The sequence below is a fragment of the Panthera pardus genome, unplaced genomic scaffold (assembly GCF_024362965.1).
Source record: "Panthera pardus isolate Hobbes unplaced genomic scaffold, ASM2436296v1 HiC_scaffold_18, whole genome shotgun sequence".
Lineage (NCBI taxonomy): Eukaryota > Metazoa > Chordata > Mammalia > Carnivora > Felidae > Panthera > Panthera pardus.
In genome coordinates, this window is record NW_026526743.1 from 30,367,224 (window position 1) to 30,392,545 (window position 25,322).

General features: G+C 42.8%; 1 long non-coding RNA gene across 1 annotated transcript; it reads right to left on the reverse strand.

Annotated features, from left to right (window-relative positions):
- Window positions 1–359: 359 nt before the first annotated feature.
- Window positions 360–21,542, reverse strand: LOC109270935 (uncharacterized). Its single transcript, XR_002081752.2, has 4 exons — window positions 21,402–21,542; window positions 1,266–1,549; window positions 899–1,091; window positions 360–435 (listed from the first exon to the last, which is right to left on the reverse strand). It is a non-coding gene; the product is annotated as an uncharacterized LOC109270935 (long non-coding RNA).
- Between the last annotated feature and the right edge of the window lie 3,780 nt (window positions 21,543–25,322).

Genomic DNA, 25,322 nt, shown 5'->3' on the forward strand with positions numbered 1-25,322 from the left:
GACCTCGTGGTGTGCTTAGCATTACATCCACCGAGAGGGCTGAATGGATGGTAAATATTCGTGTCCAGGCGGGCACTACGGAACACAGATGTGCGAGCTCGGCACACATCTTTGTCGTTGTAGGCACAGGAGTCCCCCCTTACGTGTGGGGGGTACGTTCCAGGCCCCTCAATGGATGCCTGAAACCAAAGATAGTACCAGACTGCAAATATCCTGTGTTTTCTTCCCGTACGTATATATCTATGACAGAGTGTGATTCACAAATTAGGCACAGTAAGGGATTCACAACAATAACTAATTATAAGGTAGGATAATTCTAACAATTTACCGTCATAAAAGTGATGGGAATGTGGTCTCTCTCTCTCTATCTCAAAATATCCTCTTTCACTGCACTCACCTTTCTGCGTCTTGCCGTGATGTGAGACAATGAAATGCCTAGGTGACAAGATGCAGTGAGGCGAATGACCTGGGCACGTGACCCAATGCAGCATCACCACCGACCTTCTGAATCTGCGTCAAAAGGAGCACCGTCTGCTTCTGAACCGCAGTTGGCCACGGGTAGTTCCGAAAGCGAGTGCGGAGAGGTGGGGGGGACTGCCGTACGATCTAGGCAGAGGCTAGCAGGCAAAGCTCCAGCAGAGGCTGCCAGGACGCACCTTGCCATCCTCTCGAGCTTTAGCCTCGTGTCTCGTGTGCATTGCAATGGCCCACCTGCCAATTGCCGTCGTCTGCATCTCACCTGAGACCCTTCTCGGGCACCCAGAGCCTGTCCCGCCCCCGTGTGCAGCTGGGCACACATCCCAGAGAATCAATGCCTCCCCGCCCCCCGCCAGCCCACCACCACCCAAGGAATAACCCTCAGCCAGTGATTGACAAGAGCATCTGTATAAATAGCCACCTGCTTCCTCTTCCTCGGTGGCATAACTCCGTGGTGCTCGTTCTGCAGTGGCTTCTGGAGTTCCCCAACTGCCCGCTGGCTTGATGACACATCGTTCATTGATCGTCCTTCTGCCTCGTCTCAATTCCTCATTCCCCTCCTGGTGTGCGCCGGGATCATCTCCAAAGAAGTCACTTGCACTTGAATCCTAGTCCTAGAAACCAAATTATGATAGATACAAATCGAGAAGCCAAGCCGAATATCCTAAAGTGTGATGATGTCTGTATAGGCTGCAGATGCCAGGAATCCGTGGCCAGGACCTGGAGAGAGAGCCTCTCTGCCCTGGTTTCTCATAGCGGGAAACTGCCCGACACCTCAAGACCGATACCTGCGCTCCATGAATCCGCCTGCGGGTCCTTGTTTGGGAGCAGGCTTCCTTAGTAATGTCCCTGGAGGCTGGGGACCGTGGGGGGGGGGGCTGATGCAAGAAGCCAGGATTGTGTCTGTAGGCTGGGACAACATCCCAGCTGTGGGCATCTCAACGTAAACACGGCATCTGAACAAGAGGAAGCACGCTCCATGCAGGCAGATTGGAGTTTTCTCTTTGTTCTTTTTCCTTCTTCTTCCTTTTAATGGGATGGAATGTCAAAACACCAGTATTTGGCCCCTTTTCTGTAAAACAATAAGCATTAAAAAATAATAGTAATAATTAGAACAGTAAACCCAGCCGAGAGAAGTCCATCTGAGGCAAATGAGAAGCTATATATAAGATGCCCTCCTGGACCAGATAAGGAGCCCGTGAGTGGAAAATCGAATTTAGAAGTGCTGCTTCTGAACTGGGTAATTGGTGTGTGAATAAATCAAATTCTAGTGCAAGTCTCTATGCAAAATAAAAACACAGAAAGAGAAGAGAGGGGGGGAAAACCCACGCAAGACACTCAGAGTCAGTGCTGACACTCAAGCGTTCCCCGGAGTCAGTGACTGCATTCCAGAGATACATCTGCCTTCTCTGCAAAGTTGCCCACACGAAAGGAACACGCTCTGGGTTGTGGCATTTTGCCTCCACACTGACCGGGAGTTTGAAAATAAAATAGGAGACCAGAGTGTGGCTGCACAGGCACTAGAAAGAGCAAGGAGATTTAAGAGCAGGCTTTCCTTCAAAAAAATTTGGTTTTTGTAACAAATCAGGGCCCGGACAGTTTGGAGGAGGACAAAGAACTCTCAGAATCCCCTCCCGAGGCTCTTCCAAAACCAACACGGTCGTTCCCAACCACTCACAGGTGTTTTTCCTCCCAGAACAAACACAGAAACAAATATTTACAGAGTCATGAAAATTCAACAGAAGTCACCTGGACACAGGGCTTCCCCACCTGTGCTCAAGCTCTCTGGCCCGGGATTATTAAACAAAATGTCACACCTAGTTTCCATTGTGGGACAGGAAACCCTTGGGCCAGAGAGAGGAGTTCCCAGAATGTATGCCGAAGAGTAAATGCTGCATCTTTTCAAGAAAGTGTTTGCAGCTCCGAGGGAAGAATGGATTTTAGACAAAGGAAATGTCAGCGGCTTTTCCCCCACATCTGCCAAAATTTGCAGCAATGCCCTCAAAGAGTGCACGACCACCATGTGAACCAATCCATTACATGTATCAACAGCACAGTATACAGCTGGCTGTCGGGCCGACCACCTTGAATAATTTCTCATTCGGTTGTTTCTGGGAAAGGCTTTTCCCAAATGCCCCAGATGTGGGCGGGTGTCAAAATTAGGAAATGCAGCTGGGGAGTGGTTGCTCTCGGCCTTCGGCACTCCCTGTGTCATCCTTCGGCCTTCTTCGGTGGATCCAGAGAAGCTAGCAAGCGAAGAAAGTGGATGTGGTTATGGGAGGAGGGACGGAAGGAAACGAAAGGAAGGGAAGAGGAAATCGAAGAAGTGTGGGAACGAGAAGGATGAAAAGGAGGGAGGAAGGAGCAGGAAGGAAGAGAATGGAAAGGAGAAAGAAAGGAGAGAGAGGCAGGGAGAGAGAAAAAGAGAAAGACAGAGACAGAGACAGACGAAGATCTGCTGCTGTCAGACCCTCACTGGTTTTTACCGAGGAGCCAGATAGCCGCTCAGTGAAAAGCTGAGATTAAGCTCACAACATAATTTCCATTATGTTAATGTTGCTTTAAAATATATTGCACAGAGTGCTGCAACAATCAAATTATCAATTATAATGTCTACTCAGAGTAGGAAAGTGTTGCAAACAGAGGGCTGATTACTGCTTCAGTACATCCAATCTGCATACTCATTGTTCAGTACAGGGAAAACAAATTATCTTGTGTTGGCCCCGGTTCAAATTTAATTAAATGAGTGCAAAGCAATTATAATAAAGTACAATAGTGTAGTAATGAAAGGAAAATAACTCATTAACCTATTAATCTTTATTTATGTTCCTCTCAAATAACTATGTAATTTCTTTATCACCGCATCCCGTAAGAAGAAGTGGGGTCTCACTGCTTGTGGCCTGGTTTAACAGGTTCTATTTGGTTAAGATGCCTTCACGCCAACCATTTATACCAACTTTCCTTAGCTTTGGGGCCACCCCCAACCCTCCCATCAAGCTCCCTGCCCACACATATGTGTACCTGGGCTAGAGTTAGTGCTTCTCTTCTGGTTGAGAAAGAGAGAGCCTGGTGCTTTCAGTCGGAAGAGCTACCCATAACTTCTATTTTGCAGGGCTTTCCGGTTAACAAAGTTTTTCACGTATGTGATCTCATTTAAGTCTTGCAACAACATCATGGGGGTGGTATGATTATTGTTGCTGCTTTATAGATGAGGAAATGGAGTTTTGGAAAAGATAAGCATTTTGCCCAAGCTTTGCAATTCCCCCGGTAGTAGATCCAAGATTGTTACTGAAGTTCATGGCCCCTGTATCCTCATTTCCACCACCTCCCCCCAACCCCGGAATCTCACTACTCAAAGCATGGTCCAAAGACGGGCAGCTTTGTTATCACCTGAAAGCTTTTCAGAAGTATAGAATCTTGGGCCCCCCTTTAGAACTAAAGAATCACAATCTGCAGTTCACAAGATCCCTTGGTGATACAGATGCAGGTAGAAGTTCGAGAAGAATCAGCATTGCTGGATACCACAGAGCCTTTCCTGAAGAGACTTAGACAAGTCCCCCAGAGAGATGCTTTTCAGGAGTTCTCATAGCAACTACTTGAGACGGCCTTGAGATGACCTTGAGTGATCAGCATTCACTCCGGCTTCTACTGGCCTATCACCTGATGTGGCTGGGGATAGAGGATATAGGACAGGCAGAAATAGTTTCTTCAGCCCCACACCTGACCCTAAAACCCTCATCCTTTCCTTCAGGGAGAGTTTAGAAAAATGGAGAGGGAAGAGAAAGGAGAAACTGAGGAACTAAGGCAGGAAACAGACATTTCTCAAGTTTCCTTGTTCCTAAAGATTCTCCATGTATCATTTCTTTTTTTTTCTAATTTATTTATTTTGAGAGAGAGAGAGAGAGAGAGAGAGTGTGTGTGTGTGTGTGTGTGTGTGTGTGTATGCGTGCGTGTGCGCGAGTGGGGGAGGGGCAGAGAGGGAGAGAGAGAGAGAATTGTAAGCAGGCTTGGCACTCTCAGTGTGGAGCCTGACATGCGGCTCAAAAAAAAAAGTTACATATTTAAGCAATGTGTTTTTTTAATCATTCCAAATTTCAGCTTTACCTGTTTGTCCCAATTGCTTCTGATAAGAGGATCTCCACATTACTGCTTTTCATGTTTCCCTTTGCCCATATACCCTTCATCCCGTAGACATACTGTCATCTTTAGGTGCAAAGTATTTCACGTATTCTGTCTTCAGTGAACTTATTCAACACACATTTGTTGAACTACTGCTCTATAGTAGGCACTGGACTGGGTGTGGGAATAGATTGTTGAATGGTAGAGGCCACAGTGGGGAAAACAGACTTTAAGTGCACAATCACAGAATGGCCACTTCATGATACATGTGATGTGTGGATGGGGAAGGAAAGGTTCACCCTGTCTTTATATAACGCAGAACTGGGATGGGTTTCCTGTTTTGGAAGAGTAAAATAAGTGTTTGAATAAATAAGCCAGCAAATGTCCCTTCCAATTTTTAATGCAGTGTCTTTTTTTTTCTTCTTGCTTTACTGAGATATACTTTACAAATCAAAATTTTGTATATTGTATATTTCAAAACAATTGTATATATCGAAACAACTTGATGTGTTGCTAATGCAGTTTCTTTGGGCTGAACGATTGCTGGGGGCCCTTAGGATTTGGAGCAAGTTCTCCCACCTACCTCTCTTCTTGCCTGTCCTCAGGTCTGCCCCAGAGGATGCTCTGCACCTTTCTTCAAACTACCCTGTTCCCCAGAAAGCTGATCTTTATGGACCCGATCAACTGGCTCCCTGGCCCTGCGCCTTCCAAGTGAATGAGGCCATTTGAGGATTTGGAGGCAGGCTGTATGGTTTGTACACCATCTCCTCATCTGTACAGTTGCCATGTATTGGTTACATCTGTCTCTAGAAAGCCACAGCTCCTGCCAGGCAGCTCTCTCCATATAACTACTCTCTGCACCCAAGATCAGCAAATCAGGCTGAGACTAAGGCAAGTTAGGGTGGCTAGTTGCAAAAGTTAAGGCAGTTGTGATGCTTGGGTCCATGCGTTGTCCCAGCCCTGATGTAACATTTTTCTGTAAGGGGCCAAAGTAAATATTTTAGGTGTTAGAGGCCAAACAGTCTCTGATGCAATATTCACTTGATCTTAGCCAAAAGGCAGAGAAGCGATCTGATGCAATATTCAACTCTGCCTCTGAACTGCAAAAGCAGTTGCAGACAATAGGCATGTTTCAATAAAGCTTTATTCTCATTAACAGGATGTGGGCCAGATTTGGCCCATGGCTGTAGTTTGCCAACCCCTGCTCTAAGTGAGACAATTCCCCACACTGCTAACTCTGGGGTACAGCACTGTCCCTTGTGGTTTCCTTTAACCCTGCTCCCATCTTTGAAAATAATTCCTTTACTAAGCTCCCCTAGAATTATCCAAATTGAGTGTACCATCTGTTTCCTGCTAGGACCCTAATTGATGCACTTGGCTTTGCATTTCTCCAACACAAGCTCTAATTGCAAAGGAACAACAACAACAAAAACAAAACCAACAACAAAAAGTGGGGACTATGACCAATTATGTGGCAGGGATGTGGTGCTTTACATGTATTCATTCATCCCAAATATGATAGACTATTTCACAAAGTTACAATATGCTTTTAAAGTTGGCTGGAGCTGAAATAAATACCCCCCCCCTTTTTTTCCATTGGGGCCTGGAGTCTCAATCCTGCTGCCCTACTTGTCCTCTTCTAATGGAATAGAGGTCTGTTCTAATTAAACAAGAAAACACATCTTTTCACAAGGGGAGAACGGAGGCCATTGTACTCTGTGCTCAAAGAAAGAATGCTTTAATAAGAATCCTTTTATAATCCCTGCTTTTATTTGTTGCTTCCCAAAGCTTTTGCTGGTAATAAAAGGATTGTAAAGTTGACAAATATAAGCAGGGACAAAGAAGTTTGGGGAGATAATGCCTTGGTGAATGGGCAAGTGTTTGAAAGTGTATTGATCCCACAACATGTAGAAGATGATCGCGAAAAGCCAAAGCTGCCATCAGGATGATGTTTCTATTACAAAGTAAAAGCCCCTCCAGGCAGGACCATCTAACCCTCGTATCAGGTAGAATTATGCCCTGTGTTGAGGAGAAAAATAATTCAAGCCAAAATGTAGGGTTTGGTATCTGAAGATCTGGATTCAGATGTGGATGCGTTGAACTTCTAACCTACTGCATTATCCTACATAACCAGCAAATGGAGCCTCAGCAAATGTGTCGTGTTCCGTGATGGGCGTGTTATGGATGTCTGTTCTCATTTCACCCTCATGACTATCACCTGCAGTACCCGTTATTCCTTCGAGCAAGAGCCACCAATTTTGAAGGCTTTATTACATGTTCCATGGCGCTCCACTCCCAGCACAAGGATGGAACACGTGACCAGGCCTGGGTCAATCAATGCAGTGCAATGCACTGGCCACACAGATTGGTTTAGTTATATGTGCAGTTAACCAATAAGACTGAGATGTGGTAAGTGATCAGATGGGCTGTTCTTTTCCACTAGAGTTGAATGTGGGAGCCTAGAACTGCTGCAGCTACGGTGGAGCCCGAGGCTGAAGTCAACAGAGTAGAATGATGACATCGCTCAAGCCCCCAGGACAACCTTACCTAAAGCCAGCCTTAATGAGATGGATTGGGGAAAAATATAAACAAGATTCTACACTTCTCTGCATCCAAACCTTTTGTGGTTTTACACATTCTCTTACTGAGAGCGTCAAGAGGTGGAGATTTTTTCCTACCCCTTCAATCCAGCTGGTCTCGTGACTTGCTTCAGCCAATGTGATGCAGCAGAAGTGACAGTGTGTGTTATCACTCTATCTCAGAATCCTGCCACCGTGCAGCTAAGCCTGGGCTAGTCTGTTAGGAGGTGAGAGATGTTGTGGAGGACAGCCAAGCATCCCAGCCAACTGTCAGAAGCCCATCCACAACTAACAGCCCAGTGGAGACTGAAATGAATGAGGGAGCCCAGGAGACTGGAATAACCATCCAACTGAACCCAGCTTTGATTGCCGATCCACAGATTTTGAGCTAAATAAGTAGTTGTGCTAAGCTACTATATGTTGAGGTGAGTTATCATTCATTAACAACTAACTAATAACACACAACCCTAACCCTGGGTTTTTCACTCATACATATCAGTAATTTATTATTATTATTATTATTTTTGTTTTAGTTAGGATTAGGGTCATCATTTGAGATGAAAGGAATCCTAATACAACAAAGATGTGCCTCCATTCCTCAACTAGATACTACTGTTAGAGATCCTGTCTGTCTGGTATGGATCCAATGGTGAGTGGGTGATCAATAAATTCTTAATGATTGCATAATATTTGTCTGGTTCTCAAATCATGTTTTGAAGAGCAAAGGATATATTCGTTCTTGACTCTCTGAAGTCATCTGTATGGGGATCTTGCTTAACTTGGCCTAATTCCTCAGCAGGAATATAAGAAGCTTCTCCAACCATCACAATAGGTGAACAAGTAAGCTTGAGTATCTAAGGTATCCTCAGAAACCACCCTGAGCCGTCTTCCTCAAGAGAATCTGGAAAAATCTGAGGCTCATATTATCCTCCTTGCTATAGAAACCTGAAATTAAGTGTCAACTCTTTCTTTCTAAGATAAAAGGCATGTACGTTTTCTAGGCAAGAAGCCCAGATCCACCTTCCTTCTTGTCCTCTAAGACTCCAATCATTCGTTGCTGTAACTTGCTGCATTATTCCTATAATTTATTTTATTTAAAAAAGAAAGAAAGAAAAGATGAAAAACTAAAGTAAGAACCCCAGAGGAGTCACATTCCACTCCAGTAAAAAGATAGAATCTACCTGACCTATAGCGGAGTGGAATCCAGCAACCAATTCTTACCAGCTGTTGACAAATTGTGTGTGTGTGTGTGTGTGTGTGTGTGTGTGTGTAGGGAGAGAAAGGACACCATTATTTTTATTCTTTAATCAGAAGATAACCAGATTTTCTCTACCCTAAGTGAGTTTACATTTTAAGTTCCTAAATGGTTGTTTTTTTCTCAAATCCACAGACAAAGTCAGAAAGAAGAAGATCCTGTTGAGGACGGAAAGAGAAATATACTCAGTGGCTGGAGATAACTTCTCTCAGCCCAGAGGTCAGGCGAGGGCATATCTGGTTGACATTTACTCTTCTCTCTAAACTCTCCCAGGCCTCAAGAGCTCCTAATCTTTCCATTCTTCCTTCTTGCTCCTCCTCACTCATAGGCTCATCTCTTTCCCTGAAAGGCTCAAGGGAAAGTCCAAGGTAATGAATGACATTCATGAGAAAAGGAAGACATGGGTTCAATTGGTCGATCTCCTCCAACTAGACAACTGGTGTGGCATTCGACAATTGCCAATTGTCAGAATGAGGTCCAGAACCATTCAAACCTTCCTTCCTCATTAGATTGCAAGTCTGCAGAGTAGAGAAAACACCATATTGGGAAATTGGATGCCAAAGAGAAGACATTCAGAAGGTAAATAAATGAACAGGGTCAAAGGGGGAGGGGCAGGTACGCTCTGAAGAAACAGAGAAACCTGTGTATGAGGGAGAACATTTGGTTGAAGCTACTGGACATGAAAGTGACAGAGCAAAGGAGGCAGTAATGCAAACTAGGGTGATAAGGGGGAAAGTAGTGAAGAGCTTCAATTTATTTCCTGTCACTTGCCCCCTTTCTTGCATTATAAAATGCAAACTCCATAACATCGTCTTATGACCCTGTGTGATTGACATCCCTTCAGCTTCTTCCCTAGAAAGCCCCCCCTTATTCCTAGCTGCACATTCTTTAATGTCCTCCACCATGCCAGGCTTGTTTCTGCCTCTGGGTCTTGCCATTTGCTGTTTTTTTTCTGTCATGGCAGGCTCCTCCCCATCTGTCAAGTCTCAGTTCAAACAGCAGCTCCTCTGTGAGGTCATCCTTGATTACCTTACCCAATATAGGCCTACTCCTGCCCAACACTTCCTACCTCACTACTCTACAATGTTCCCCTCCATTGTACTTCATGGTAGCCAAAATCTTCCTTCCTTGTGCTAATTTGGGACTTAGTTCACTCTTCTTTTTCTAGCTCCTTGAGGTGTAAAGTTACATTTTTATTCGATAACTTTCTTCTTTATTTATTTCTTCTTCTTATTTTTTTAATTTTTAGAGAGAGAGAGAGAGCACATGGAGAGGAGCAGAGGGAGAGGGAGAGAGAAAATCTTAAGCAGGCTCCATGCTCAGTGTGGAACCCGACACGGGGCTCAATCCCACAACCCTGGGATCATGACCTGAGCCAAAATCAAGAGTCCGACACTCAATCAACTGAGCCACCCAGGTGCCCCTCTTCTTTTTTAATGTAAGCATTGATTGCAGTAAACATCCCTCTTACTATTGCTTTTACTGCACCCCACAAGTTTTTTATTTTTATTGTTGAATTTGAAGGGGTCTTTGTTACAGTAGCTAGTACTCCCCACCCTAGCTAATACACGAAGGAAGTCTTGCAGATGGTGTGTAAGGACCAACCAGAAGACACAAATAATCATAGCTTCTCTGAAATTCCCCTTTCTCCTAATTCACTTCTCCTGGACCTTGGACCATGAATTCCAGCTGTTCCATCGACCAATGCCTAGAACCATTTTCTCTGTTGAGCACAAAGTCTTCATTCATTAGGGTGCTCTCCAAACACATCCATTCCCTGGTGCTCATTTCCTGGCCTGGAAGTGTGTGAGGATCACAGCACTCTCTGGATTTATATGCTCTGTTACCTGTATTAGTGAGAATGCTAGGCTGCAGCCATTCATCACCCACCAGCCCACCAGACAAAAATGATTCACTCTAGACTTAAAGGTTGAAGTCGACTGAGTATCGTTTTAACTGGAGGGAAAGGCACTTCCATAAAATGGCAAGAGCTTTACGGCAGAAAGTTGTATTAATGACCCCACTTCGGTGCTTATCAGGAGGAGGTCATATAATCCCTTCCCAGAATTACATGCTGGCCAGTTCAGATAAATAACACAGATCTCCACCATTCATAATCCAAAATGTTAACAATTAATTTCCGAAATCAATCCTGAAGGGGGCTGGAAGCCCAAATCGCTGGGCCCAGACAGGCCTTGCCGGGTGGATTTCTCGTGAGTCAAAATTTAAACCTCCAACTTGTAACGAACTGTTGTCAAGACACAGCTGACTTAGGCAATCAAGATAACATTATTCAGCAATAACGTGGGTGAAACATACTCTAAGTGTGAATTAATAAGTCGGCTGACACCAGGCCCCAGATGTTTCCCACTCTGGCAATATGCCCAAAGTGATGATAAGCAGATTTACATACTTAACTAATATGTTTATTTAAAGGAAATTTCCAAATCCAAAATAACATCCAGATTTCTTATTTGGCTGCAGATCAAAAGACATCCTATCAATAAAGACAGAATCCAGGATAAACCTTTTCAACATCTGCTTAAAACCAAACAACAGATTTGAGGGTTTTGGTAAAACTTAATTGCAGACAAATTTTACTGCCTCTTACATAAATATATCTTTTCATGTCCCTGGGGTGGTTCTGACCTCATCAATTCTCATGTTCACAATACACGACATTGTTCTTTTACCGGCACCAAGAGCTCTGCCTTTATGGAGACTTCCAGTCTCAAGGTTTTCTTTCAGACCGAAGGATGAACAGACTTTCCCCCTCATCAGGAAAGTGTAGCAAAAGTCAGGGGCGTGAGCAAGAGCTTGGAATGTTGTAGAAAAGAAAAATCTGTTCCTCTCCCAACCAGTTAGTGCTTTGCTTTTTTGTAAGTGCTAAAAAAGCATTTACTTGGCCTCAGTCTTCCTTCATTTTAGACTGATGCTCCTTGACTAGCGATGTTTTTTCTTTTTGTTGTTGTTGTTGCTGTTGATTCCCTAAGGGAGAGCTCAGTAACTGGACGAAAGTGTTAATAGATCTCTATGCTTCAGAAGGAGATGATGATGGAATGGGTGCCGGCCATACTAGCTCATATCCCTTCGGTGTGAATGAGTTCATTTCCCTAGGTGTTAACTGCCTGAAGTTGGACCAGGATTTTTGGGCACTGAGGCATTTTTCCTACCCACTGGCCAGGGCTGTAATTGAACTAAGGATGTGCTTCAGAAACTCCCCTTGCCTGGGGATCTGTTTAGTGTCAGAGCCAGTATTAGCCGGTTGACCCTGGGGCAGGCAGATTTGGAGAGTCAGAAGTCATCCATCTTTGCTCCAGCTCCATCCTTTGAACTTAGTCATGTTAAAATTTTGAGTCCAATCTCTTCCTAGCCAAGACCGGAAGGATAGGTTGATGGAAGCCTTCAAAGAAATGCCAGCTAGAGCAGCAGAGGGCTACCATTTTCCTCTTCTCAATTGGTAAACATGTTTCTAAACACTTCTTTTAATTACGCTTTTTATACTTCCTATAAATTTTTCCAGTAATAAGTGATACCATAGATAACAATTTTCTATGTATTACATAGAGATAGCAAACGCCTTAAAATCTAACCTTTGACCCAGAAATTCTACCTCTAGAATGCATAAGAAAATAATTATAGGTTTGTGCACAGATTTAACTATAAAAATGCATGGCTTTGCTTATGATAAGAAGAGAAATATCAAATGACCTAAATATCAAACAACTGAGACAAGCCAATTAAATGATGGCCCACAATTTGGGAAATTATTCAAAATGAAGTAATAAGATAAAACTTAACGACAATAAATAGTGTTGATCTTGGCAAGTCAGAAAAAACAGGTTGCAAAAACGTGTTATATTTTGCCACTAGAAGATATGTATGTACAAATATGTAATATGTATATGTCTTAATGACATATAACAAAATTATGGCAAGGGTAGCATTATAGGTAATTATAGTTTGTTTTTCACTTATTTTATAATTTAAATGTTCTACAATGAACAATTATTATTTTTAGGATTCAAAATTCTAAAAATATTGTGAAGGTTTTCATTTTAAATGAATTGTCGAGGTATAATTTACATATAATTAAATGCATTCATCTTAAGTATTCACTTCAATGAGTTTTGACAAATGTATATACCCCATGTCGTTGACAAACTAAGACAGAGAACAGTTAAAATATAGAATTACTACATAATTTCTACCCTAAAGTGTTCCCTCATGTCCCTTTCTAGTCAAACTCCTCTGGCTCCAAGGCAACTTTCTGTCATTGTTACGGGCTGAATTGTGTCTCTCCCAAAATTTATAGGTTGAAGTCCCAAACCCCCAGTACCTCAGAATGTGACATATCGGGAGATAGGGCCTTTCAAGAGGTAGATTAGGTAAGATGAGGTCATATGGATGGGCCCTGTCCATACGACTGTTATTATAAAAAGAAGAGATGGGGCATCTGGGTGGCTCAGTCTGTTAAGCGTCCAACTTCAGCTCAGGTCATGATCTCACGGCTCGTGGGTTTCAAGACCTGCATCGAGCTCTGTGCTGACAGCTCAGAGCCTGGAGCCTGCTTCAGATTCTGTGTCTCTCTCTTTCTCTGCCCCTCCCCTGCTTGCACTCTCTCTCTCTCTCTCTGTCTCAAAAATAAACATTAAAACAATTTAAGAAATGAAATAAAATAAAGGAAGAAGAGATTAGAACACTGACATGCACAGAAAGGAGACTGAAGACGGTCATCGATAAACCAAGGAGAGAGGCCTCAGAAGATTCTAAATCTGCCCCTACCTTGCTCTCAGACTTCTAAGTCTCCAAAATAGTGAGAAAATAAATTTCTGGTTGTTTAAGCCACCCAGTCTGTGGTATTCGTATGGCAGCCTTAGCAAACCAATACAGAATTATAGTATTTTTTTAAGTTTATTTGTTTATTTTGAGAGAGAGAGAGAGAGAGAGAGAGAGAGAGAGAGAGAGAGATGTGGGAGGGGCAGAGAGAGGGAAAGAATACCAAGCAGGCTCTGCACTGTGAGCACAGAGCCTGATGTTGGGCTTGACCTCACAAACTGTGAAATGATCTGAGCCAAAACCAAGAGTCGCATGCTTAACTGACTGAGCCCCCCAGGTGCCCTTATAGTATTTTTTAAAAAAGAGTTTCATATAATGGAATCGTACAGTATGTGTTTGGCTTCTTTTGCGCAGATTCAGCCCTGATGTTTTTGAGATTCATCCTTGTTGTTGTGTGAATCTATAGATTAGTCAGTGATTTACTCTAATCTGTTGGCGATTCCTTTTTCTTGCTGGATGGTATTTCATTGTGTGGCAATACCACATTTTGTTTATCCATCCACCAGATAATAGACGGACACTTAGATTGTTTCCAGTTTTGTACTATTATGAATAGAGCTCTTATAAAATTCCTGTACAAGGGGCGCCTGAGTGGCTCAGTTGATTGAGTGTCTGACTTGGTTTCAGCTCAAGTCATGATCTCATGGTTCGTGAGTTCGAGCCCCACATCGGGTTCTACACTAACAGTGTGGAGCCTGCTTGGGATTCTCTTCTCTCTCTCTTTCTGTGCCTCCCTAACTCAGGCTGTCTTTCTCTCACTCTCTTAAAAAATAAATAAACTTAAAAGCAATATTTAAAATTCTTGTACAAGGTTTTTTTTTTTTTGAGACATATGTTTTCATTTGCCATGGGTAAACATCCCTAAATAGAATTGCAGGCTCATGACAGAAGTAAATATTTAGCTTTATAAGAAACTGCCAAACTGGTTTCCAAAGTGGTTATACCACTTTACAATCCTGTCAGCAATGGATGGCAATTCTAGTTCCTCCGGATCCATCCCAACACTTGGTTTTTCAGTCTTTTAAATTGTAGCCATTCGAGTGGATATGTAGTGGTATGTCATTGTAGGTTTAAATTTACATTTCCCTAATGGCTAAGGATGTGAGCATCTTTTAACGTGCTTATTGGCCATTTGCATATTTTATTTTGTGAACTGCCTGTTCAAGTCTATTGTTCACTTTTTATTGGATAATTGGTCTTTTATTATTATCACTTTTTAATTTTTATTTATTTTGAGAGAGTGTGAGAGTAGGGGAGGGGCAGAGAGAGAGAGAGAGAGAGAGAGAGAGAATCCCAAGCAGGCTCCATACAGCCAGTGCAGAGCTTAATGCAGGCCTCAAACTCACAAACCATGAGATCATGACCAGAACCCAAATCAAAAGTCTGCCCAAATCTGCTTTTGCCACAGCAAAAGCAGAAACAAAGCCCAACCAACCCTGGCACATATTCTGACCTCTAGGAAGGGAAGCACGATGCCTGCTGAAGCACCTTCTAGGATTTTCTGTCTTTAGACGGACAATGGTTTCTTTCATTCACAACTAACAAAAGTCCTTTTCAGGTATGATTTGGTAAGTGCTGTTCATGCTTCTTTGCCATAAGCAAAGCTGAAAAATAGAGATCCTTCAAAATTCTATTAGAAAACAGACCTTCTGGGAAATGCAGAATTGGGCTTTCTGAGCTATAAGGCTAAACCATTCCTTCACTCCCCTAGAACTGACTGCTTTCTGTTGTGTGCCCCCCAAATGACCCTTTGCACACACATATCATCACAGCTCAGGTTTTTTGGTGCATATTTCTTTACATGTCTGTTTTTTAGAATCATGCCAGAAGCCCCTTTAGGACATGGCCATGCTTTGTCTTTCTTTGTATGTAGAGAGCCTAACATAGAACTGGCACAGGATAAGAAATCAATGGATACTACATGAATGAATGAATGAACGAATGAATTGTTCAAACCCAAAACTCTGAGCTACCTCTTCTGGTTCTATTCTCTACTTGGTGAAATCTTTCACTCTGGAGTTAGATCCAGGATCATGTCTCAGCTCCACCTCTTGCCCTTGTGTTAGTCAAAGTTCTCAGCCTTTGAACTCCAGTCTCTTCAACTTATTAAAGGAGTATTGATGGTTACGATTATGATAATTGCCTCATCTGTTTGTGTGGATTAAATGAATGAACACAAGGTGTGTAACCAGTGTCTGGCCCATGGTAAGTGCTCTGTAAATGTTAGCTATGATTATGTATAGGCTGCATTTTATGTGACTCATTTCTTAGAAAATTACTCTTAATGGGTAGAAGATGATGGTAATGGTGATGATGCTGATCAAGTAACTATCAGACTAGGTGTCTTATGTGCATTATATTTCCTAATCTTTACAACAACCTTGAATTACAGGGATTTTATCCCTCTTTTATGGTTGCAACTCAAGTGACTGCATGAATCACCAAGCTATTAAGTGAAAGAGCTGGGATTCAGACTCAAGTTTATCAGATTCTAAGCTTTTTCATCATGGTCACTCTGTCCCTTCACTCAAGAAGGCGCTCTTCAGAGGAGTGGATGCCTGTCGCCAAGGAGGACAGCATAGGTCACAGACATGGGGTTGGCAGATTGTTCTGTCTGGAAGAATGGGATTCAGCCAACTTTGAGGACCACCAGTTCTGTCCTTCCGTCCTTTTTCATTCTTATTATATTTTTTAATATTTATTTTTGAGAGAGAGGCAGATAGAGTGTGAGCAGGGGAGGGGAGGAGAGAGGAAGACACAGAATCCCAAGCAGGCTTCCGGCTCTGAGCTGTTAGCACAGAGCCGGACACGGGGCTCCAACTCACAAACCGTGAGATCATGACCTGAGCCGAAGTTAGACACTTAACTGACTGAGCCACCCAGGTGCCCCAGTCCTTCCCTCCTTTAGATAGTATGTCATTTAGGATTAACTTCTGTAGTATATTACAGACAACACAAACAACAGTGGCTGAAGTGAGGTTTTTTCTTTTGCATAAGGAGAGTTGAGGTGTTTAGTCCAATGCTGGTATGGTGGGTTCCAAGCTGCAAAACAAGGTTTCTTCTACCTTTTTGTCCCTAAAAATAAGCAGCCAGGAGAAATGTTCTTCTTCCTCATACAGGGCCTGACCCGACTTCCTGACCCGACTAAGAGATATCCAGCCCCAACAAGTGGGCCAGCCCAGGAACCCTCTGTGTCTGGGGACTTAGGATTCTCCCCTCCACCAAATGCCACCTTTTTGCTGGCCTCGGCAAAGTCCTCTTCACCCTCAGGTAGCTCCATGGAGACCAGTGGGAGCCCCAGCAGCACCAGATGTAACAAGCAGATCAAAATAATTCCACAAAGGGGGCGCCTGTGTGGCTCCGTTGGTTAAGTGCCCAACTTCGGCTCAGGTCATGATCTCACAGTTCGTGGGTTTGAGCCCCGCATCGGGCTCTGTGCTGATAGCTCAGAGCCTGGAGCCTGCTTAGGATTCTGTCTGCCCCTCCCTCCCTCGCATTCTGTCTGTCTGTCTCTTTCAAATATAAATAAACATTAAAAAAAATAAAGTGATCAAAATAATTCCACAAAGGCTCTGAAAATTAAATTGTTATTGGACATGTTCATCCTGCAATCATATCTCAACTTTGCCTCTTGCCAGCCCACAAAAGCATGCCAAGACCTGTGTGGTGAACCTAAACAGCCTGCTAAAATCAAAGATTTATATAGGACCCAGAGTCTCCTAACAATAACAGCTAAAATATCCATTATGTAATAGAAAACCATCATCCCAAGAACCAAGAAAACCACAACATGAATAAGAAAAGACAACTGACACCAGCACTGAGATGAATCAGACGCTGGAATTATATTGACAAGGATTTTTTTAAAATATTTATATATTTATTTTGAGAGAGAGAGAGAGAGAGAGAGAGAGACAGCAGGGGAGGGGCAGAGAGAAAGAATCCCAAGCAGGCTCCGAGCTGTCAGTACAGAGCCCGATGTGGGCTCAAACCCATGAACCATGAGATCATGACCTGAGCCAAAATGAAGAGTTGGACGCTTAACCAACTGAGCCACCCAGGCTGACAAGGATTTTAAAGCAGCTATCATTGGAGTGTCTGGGTGGCTCAGTCAGTTAAGTGTTCAACTTCGGCTCAGATCATGATCTCACGGTGCATGAGTTCAAGCCCCATGTTGGGCCCTATGCTGACAGCTCAGACCCTGGAACCTGCTTTGGATTCTGTGTCTCCCTCTCTCTCTGACCCTCCCTGCTTGTACTTTCTCTCTCTCTCTTGAAAATAAATAAACATTAAAAAATTGTTTATAAAAATAAATAAATAAATAAATAAAGCAGCCATCATTAAAGTGTTTTAACAATCAACCACAAATTTTCTTGAGAAAATGAAAAAACATAGAAAATCTCAGCAGAGAAAGTTTTAAAAAAATGGAAATTACAGACTGAAAAATGTAATAGAAATAGAAAGGCTTATCTCCTAGCTAGGTCAGCGCCCTCCAAGAACTGCAGAATTCAGTGATTTCCAAATTTAATTTTACTGGATATATTCTAGCTACTGGGTATTTTTTAGGGAGACTGGGAAATGTAGTCCTCATGCTGAGCCACCAGGGATAGATTGGAGTTTTGTTTATTGTTATTATTATTGTAAAAGGCAAGAATAAGTATTGAATTGTTATCTACTCATGTCTACCATTGAAACAAATGGCCCATACAGTGAGAATGAAGGTTCTAGGAGTTGGTATTGGAATATGGACTTACTATGAATAAGACTAGAGAAATGGTGTGGCCATTAAGGAAGATGAGGAACTTTTGGTTCAGTCTGGCATAATCTACGGTTACCATTTTTCGTAAGAGCTGGCATAAAGACAATTGGATGTGACCTAATGTCACTAACACCTCAACAGGCTCACCTTCTCAGGAAAGGCCACTTAATTACCTGATTAATTTGCTCATCTTAATTAACTTGTCCCTATTGTTGATAACCTTGTATTGATTGCTCTGCTGGTAGTAATTAGAAAAGTGGTAGAGAAGTAAATGGAGAAGCCACAAGGAAGAAAAATAAAAGCATGCACTCCTGTCTCTCAGGAATCTACCCTCTAGACTTTGAGCTCAACACTTTTGTTTCTCCTTCTGGGTAAACATGTTAGAAATGAAGAAAGAAAGAAAGAAAGAAAGAAAGAAAGAAAGAAAGAAAGAAAGAAAGAAAGAAAGAAAGAAAAAGAAAGAGAGAAAGAAATGCAAGTCATTTTCTCTGGTAATCATTTCTACTACTCCTCATTCCTTAGAGATTTGCCCCTTTTTTTTTCCCTCAAAGACTCTGCTCCCATACCCCCACATGGTCCTCCTCCCTTGATTACAGCTGACTGGGCAATGGATGAACACAAAGCAGAAATCTATTTTTTCAGATTTTTGAATTGGAGCATAAAAAACAGTATCAGTTAACTTCAGGTGCTGAAACTATAGGATTCCATAGACATGAAGGGTGGCCAGGGCAGCCATTTTGTGGCAGCCATCTTGGACCTTGTGCTCCATCAGCAACAAAAGAGAGCTGTCCAGTCATGCTTACCAGACTCCTAATGGTTTTACAATTCCTGGTATCAGTCTCTTGTCCCCTAGCCATACTTCTTACTCTGGGTTTTACAGGATACTTTTGCTTCTTTTACAAAAGCTTTTTGTACATAAACTCACTCATTTTGGTTGCCATTTTTTTGCAGCTCAGTGGATCCCTAATATAGCAAAGCACTCTCATCATTGGTTTCTCTCCATTTTAGCTTTGAACACCTCTAATGAAAACGTGCATGCAAGGGACCTATGAAAAATAAGTAAATGGGAGTTGCTATCAAAAATGTGTAAACTGAGAACAGATTGTTGGTTGGCAGAGACCAAAGGTGAGGAGTGGAAGAAATGGATGAAGGTGGTCAAGAGGCACAAACTTCCAGTTATAAGATAAATAAGTCCTGGGCATGTAACATGCAATGTGGTGACTATATAGGTAATGATATTGTAGTGTATATTTGAACCTACCTAGGAGAGTAAATCTGAAAAGTTTGAATCATAAGAAAAATACTTGTAACTATGTGAGGTGATGGATGTTAACTAAACTTACTGTGGTGATCATTTTACAGTATACAAATATCAAATCATTATATTGTGTGCCTTAAACTAATATAACACTTAATTTTAATTATATCTCAATAAAACTGGGAAAAACTGTATAAAGTGATGAACTGTTCTAGTTTCCATCAGGCCCAGTGCTGTGCCTAACCCTTTCAGGCTTTGTCTACCATTAACATGTCACTATATTCCCACTGACTTCAGTCCTTTGGGACCCCCTAATTCCCATACCCCACCCAGATTCCCAGAACTCTGTTGCCTCCCAGAAGTAATCATAGTCAACACTTAATGCCAGCTATTTTGGCTTGGGGCCATGGCCTTGCAAAGCTGGTATTGAAGTAATGCTCTCCTGCCTAATTTGATTGAATTGAGTGTTCCAGTAAGACTGGTGATGTTTTCCTTGCTACAGGGTCCATCCTAACGAGCAAATGCTGCCTCTCTTTCATAGAAGGCTGCAAATGTGGGCTTGTAAAGAAAATCTTTACAAACACTTCTTGGTGTCTCAGAGATCACCCAACATAATTACACGTGGGGATATGCTGAGAAATACTAAAATAAACCTGACTTAGCATGCACATAAGCCTTTCGTTTAGTATTGTGGCATCAAAGTTTTAAAAAAATGTGTTTCCATAAATTTTGACTATTTATTAATTGAGAATATACTAGAAGTGAAAGAGCCAACAAAAATTTAAAGCAGCCTAATCAGTGAGACAGCATTATGACAATCTGGAGTCTCATATTCCCAACACCTTTGTCTAGAGTCTTAAGCACTGCCCGAGTGTGTACAAGTCACATAAACAAGAACCACTCCAAACTTTGTTGAGAAGAATGAGGGCATCTTTACAAAGAAAGACCAACGAGGAGGAAAGCCATGTGCTACTTACAGCTCTTTGGTAGCTATGCAGTGCCAAGGACTTTTACCAGTCCTCGTACAGAAGAAATCTGGAAGCTCAATTCTAGAAGACTGAAGAGCCTCATGGTAGCCCAGAACTTTCATATAAGAAAGGAACTAACTCCTCTTTTGTGAAAACATTTTTTTGGTCTCTGTTACTAGAATTTACCCTAATCTTCATGAATGCACAAGCTTCTATGTTTGACAAATACGTTGTCTACCACATTATATAAATGGCAGCATGGCATTCCAGGATAGGGAAAGACCACCACTTCCTCATCCACCCCACTATCGTTGGATGTTTAAGCTATTTCTGACATTTTTCTAGGTTAAACAAGGCATGGTGAACACGCATCCATATACATCCTCAGGTATATCCTTAGGATAAACTGCTAAACTAGTTTATGTACACTCATTGGTCTGGGCCCACCTAAACTATTGCATATGTTTAAAAAAATTTTGAAACTTACTCCCAACATTCTTCTCCAGAGAAATAGTACAAAATCGTGCTTCTACAAAACTTGCAGGAAGTGGTTTACTGATACTCTCAACACACTGGTCGTGACTCTTCTTTTTTGAAATCTTTTGACAATTTGATTTATGCTGGACTTTTGCAACCTACACCCTGGTATTGTGTTATCTTTCAGTTTAGTGATCAGTATGCTCTCCCCATCACCACCACCAACACTCCCAATTTCTCTGCACTAGGGTTAGTAGTCCCACTTACACTCCTCAACATTCACTTTATTGTTGCAACCATTAATTGTTCATTCATCTATTAGTGAGTACCTACTTCGTACCAGTATCGTGAGAGCTGTTGATGATATGGGGATGGATAAGACTGACAAGATCCCTATGTTCACAGAGCAGATCGCTCCACCATATTCACATAGTTGACTGTCTGGGCTCAGGATTTGCCTCCATCCCAGTACATTGTGGAAACAGATCTGCTTCTCTCTCACATTGGCATTCATTCATCAGCCATGGAGATCTTCACAGACATTGTCTTTTTTCATCTTGCCTACAATAATGAGAGAGATCACCATGGAAACACTATCATGGGCTACTAATGAGTAATTTGGGTGTTAGACATCTCACAGTGGTCCAAATATGCTAGAGAGGAGACTCACTCTTCACATCGTGGGAGATGAAGTTTTCCTGAATGCAGCCTCTCAGTTGTAGATGGTCTTCTCTCTCTGACACCTAAATGACTTCAACCATGTGGACAGGGGTCCACTCTTCAACTCCTAACCATCTAACCAGGCTAAGAAGGTCAGAGCTCTGGAATGTTCTGGGAATCACAGAATCTCTAAGGCAGATAAGATCATAGAGGAAATGGAGTAAACCCCTCTCCTGTCTAGGAATCTCTCCAATGTCCATCTTTCACATACCCTGATTCTATAGTAGCCATCCTCCAACTCTGTAACTTTCTAGAGCAGACACATAGTGGAACATGACCCAGAAACCATGATCCTTTCCCAGACCCAGGTTTTGGGACTGAAAAGTAATGACCATATGTTCTGATTTGAAGTAGTGACCTGACAATGGCTTCAAGCAAACTGAGACCTCTGGATTCTTGACCAGATTCCCAGTCAGGCCACATGGGTTTGAATCTTGTGTTTTTTATAGAAATAATAATGTATGATTCAAGAGCATTCCGAGTTCAAAATATCGTGTGTGTGTGTGTGTGTGTGTGTGTGTGTGTGTTTGTGCGTGACTGTGTACATTTATACGCATGAGTATGTGTTTATGGAGGGGGAGTTTCTTTGGAAACCACCTAGCAAATATAGGTGGATGGCCCTTACCATACAGGTGCATGCAAGTCTCCTTCATTTTGCTGCTTTCCCTCAGAGCAGAAGGCAAGTTATTGAGCTCTGCATGTTTCATTGTGCATTTGTTTGTTTTTTGTCTGTCCCCTGATGGAAGATAAGCTCCACGAGAGCAGAGACCTTGTCTATCTTGCCTCATACTACCCCCACATAGCCTAGAATGGTGCCTGGCATTTAGTAGGTGCTCAAAAATTAATGTAAATATACTCATCACATTTCATTCGCACGCTACTCTGTGAAGAGACCTCCATTATTCATTCAACAGCTTTCTCTGAGTGTCTACTATGTGCCTGATATTATGTCAGCCACAGACCATAGTTAATCATCTTCCTCCTCCCTGCCAGGTGCCTTTTGGGGCCTAAATGTATCATGGGAGATGGGAATGTGCCCTTGTTAGCAGGTTTTACAGATACTTGGCATTTTATCTGTCCCTTCAAACCCATTTTGGAACAAGGGAATGGAATAAAGACATTTGATTTATTACTGATGCTGTGGATAAATTTAGTCTTCCCCCAACACACAAACACACACACATACACACACTCACACTCACATAAATGACATTCAATGGAAAGGATGTAGTTCCAATTACTCTACATCTTTGTCCCCTCTGCACCCAGGGCAGGCAGGCAGGATCCCACCTAACTCATGCCCATGACTCAATTTCACCACCTATTCCCTTCTTCACAGAGTCTCAGGGTTAGACTGTGTCTCGCCATCCAGGGGACAAACCTTTTTCATCCCAAGCAGTGGTCTCCAAAGGGGGCTGTGCCTCCAGCTAAGACCCAGGTGAGAAAGTCAGAAGTATTCTGGAGGCTCAGTATTCTCAAGGGGAGGTGAGGAGAAAGGGTCCCCAGAGGGTGAAGTCTCCTGCAGCCAGCTCACTGGTCGTTGGCACTTAGGTTTAATAGAGTTGGCTTTGGGGCCTGGGATCAGGCTCATTGCCATCTCAACAGATGGGCACGTGGGTAGATAGCCAACAGATAATGTATGAGCAACAAATGTGTTTGTTGAGGGCAGTTTTCCCAGGCAGGAGCATGAAAACGGGCTCATCCTGAGACTCCACACCTGTGCTCCTCTTCTGCCTAAATATCTGCTGGAGGCTGAGGTCCCCAAACACTGGGAAGGGGCCTGCAAAATGGCTATCAAATTCCTGCAAGAGAGAGAAAAGGATGGCTCCAGGAAGCATAGGGAGAAGGACTCCCCCAGGGGGCAAAAAAGATGCCAACACCTATTTTCAATGAAGGCAACAGGAGGGAGTAAGGTCAGACACGAAGAAGATCCCATGGGTTTGTCTATATTAATTCCTCTTACAGCTGAGAAGTTGTGAACCTCCCATTTTGTGACACTCACGTAGCCATGAGGAGCTTTGAGGAGAAAATGGGGAATGTGCAAAACATTGACAACTGCCCTGGAATAGTCTTCCTGAGAATGAGAAATTCTGTCTTCACGAGGTATAAATTATGAATATCATGACTAGTGTCCAGAGGTAAGAAACGCAGAGCCCATGTGCAGACACTGCTTTATCCTGTGTACCTGGGAGACCCCACTAATTGATTATAATGTATTCAGCATTTTCTCATGAGTCCAAGGCAGGGCTTCAGGTCTTTTTAAAAAACCTGTTATCTAATACATTCACTGGTTGCAAAATACTAAAGTATATACTTGAGAAATCTCCCTCCCACCCCTCACATCTAGTTCCCTTCCCCAGACTGGGACCTAGCTCCCCAGACAACATGCTAGTTTTGAGAGGAGCAGGAGACGAACCTAATTTCGGTTTCAGAATCTAGTCTTTCAGTTTCATAGAAGTGGCCCAGCAACATGTTTCTAGCTCCAGTCTTGGTCACCCAAATGGTCAGCTAGGACAGAGCAGACTCAGCTCTGCGGAAAGATATAGGTCCTCAACACAAATTTTCGATTAGATGGGCAACTTCAGAAGGGTGCCTGGGTGGCTCAGTCAGTTAAGTGTCTGACTCTTGGTTTCAGCTCAGGTCATGGTCTCATGGTTCGTGGGTTCGAGCCCCACATCAGGCTCCACATTGATAGTGTGAAGCCTGCTTGGAATTCTCTCTCTCTCTCTCTCTCTTTGACTCTCCCCTGCTCATGTTCTCTCTCTCTCAAAATAAATAAATAAATTAAAAAAAAAAAAAAAAGATGCGCAACTCTGTGTCCACAATGCTCTGGATGTTCCTGAGTAATGTGTGGGCTTCTCAGAGTCTGATGATATCCCCTGAGCAGGGTCGGCACCACTGGACAGGACTTTGCCAACCAGACTTCTCATGGCCTTCTCGAGGCCTGCTCTTGGGGATGAGGGTCAGATATCAACTGGAAAATCTCACTTGGCTGTGAATGTTGACAAAGCCTTGAGAAAACAAAGAGCAGATGAGAAAGCACTGGACTATGAATCAGAAGATTCTGGGTCCCTCCCCCTGTTCTGGTATCTCCTAGTTGTGTGACCTTGAGAACATCACTTCCCATTTCTGGTGTAAAAATGAGGGGGTTGCACCACAGAAGAGAAGTAGGAGGAGTGGTTACATCCATGAGCTTTAGAGCTAGACCTTCTGGATGTGAATCTTGTCTCTGGCATTCACCAGGCTTATGAGCCCATGTGAGACACATAAGCTCTCCTAACCTTCGTGTCCTAAGTAAAGTGAGGATAATAGTTCCTGCCTCACGGAGTTAGTGTAAGAAATGAATGGGTTCGCCATACATTTAAACTCGGTGGCATAATGCCTAAAACATGGTAAGCACTCAGTCAGCGTTAGCTGTTATTATTTTATGATGACTTTCAAGAGTGGCGGGAGATAGTAGAGGGAATATACTGAGGAATTAAGCACCTATTTTTATGCCAATACTAATGATGACAACTGGCTCCTGTGTCATTTAAAACTTCTCTATTTGTTATTGCTGCCACCCCCATACTCCCAAAGGTAGTAACATTAATTTTGCCACCAACGTTACACGTAAATTAGATTTAGAGATGTTGTGGTAACCTGTTTCCACCAATAAAGCTTAGACCTTGACTTCAAAATCACAACAAAGAAATAAGAAGGTATCCATAGGTGGGGCACCTGAGTGTCTCAGTCAGTTGAGCATCCAGCTTTGGCTCAGGTCATGATCTTATGGGTTCGAGCCCCATGTCAGACTCTGTGCTGACAGCTCAGAAGCTGGAGCCTGCTTTGGATTCTGTGACTCCCTCTCTCCCTGTCCCTCCCGCTCATG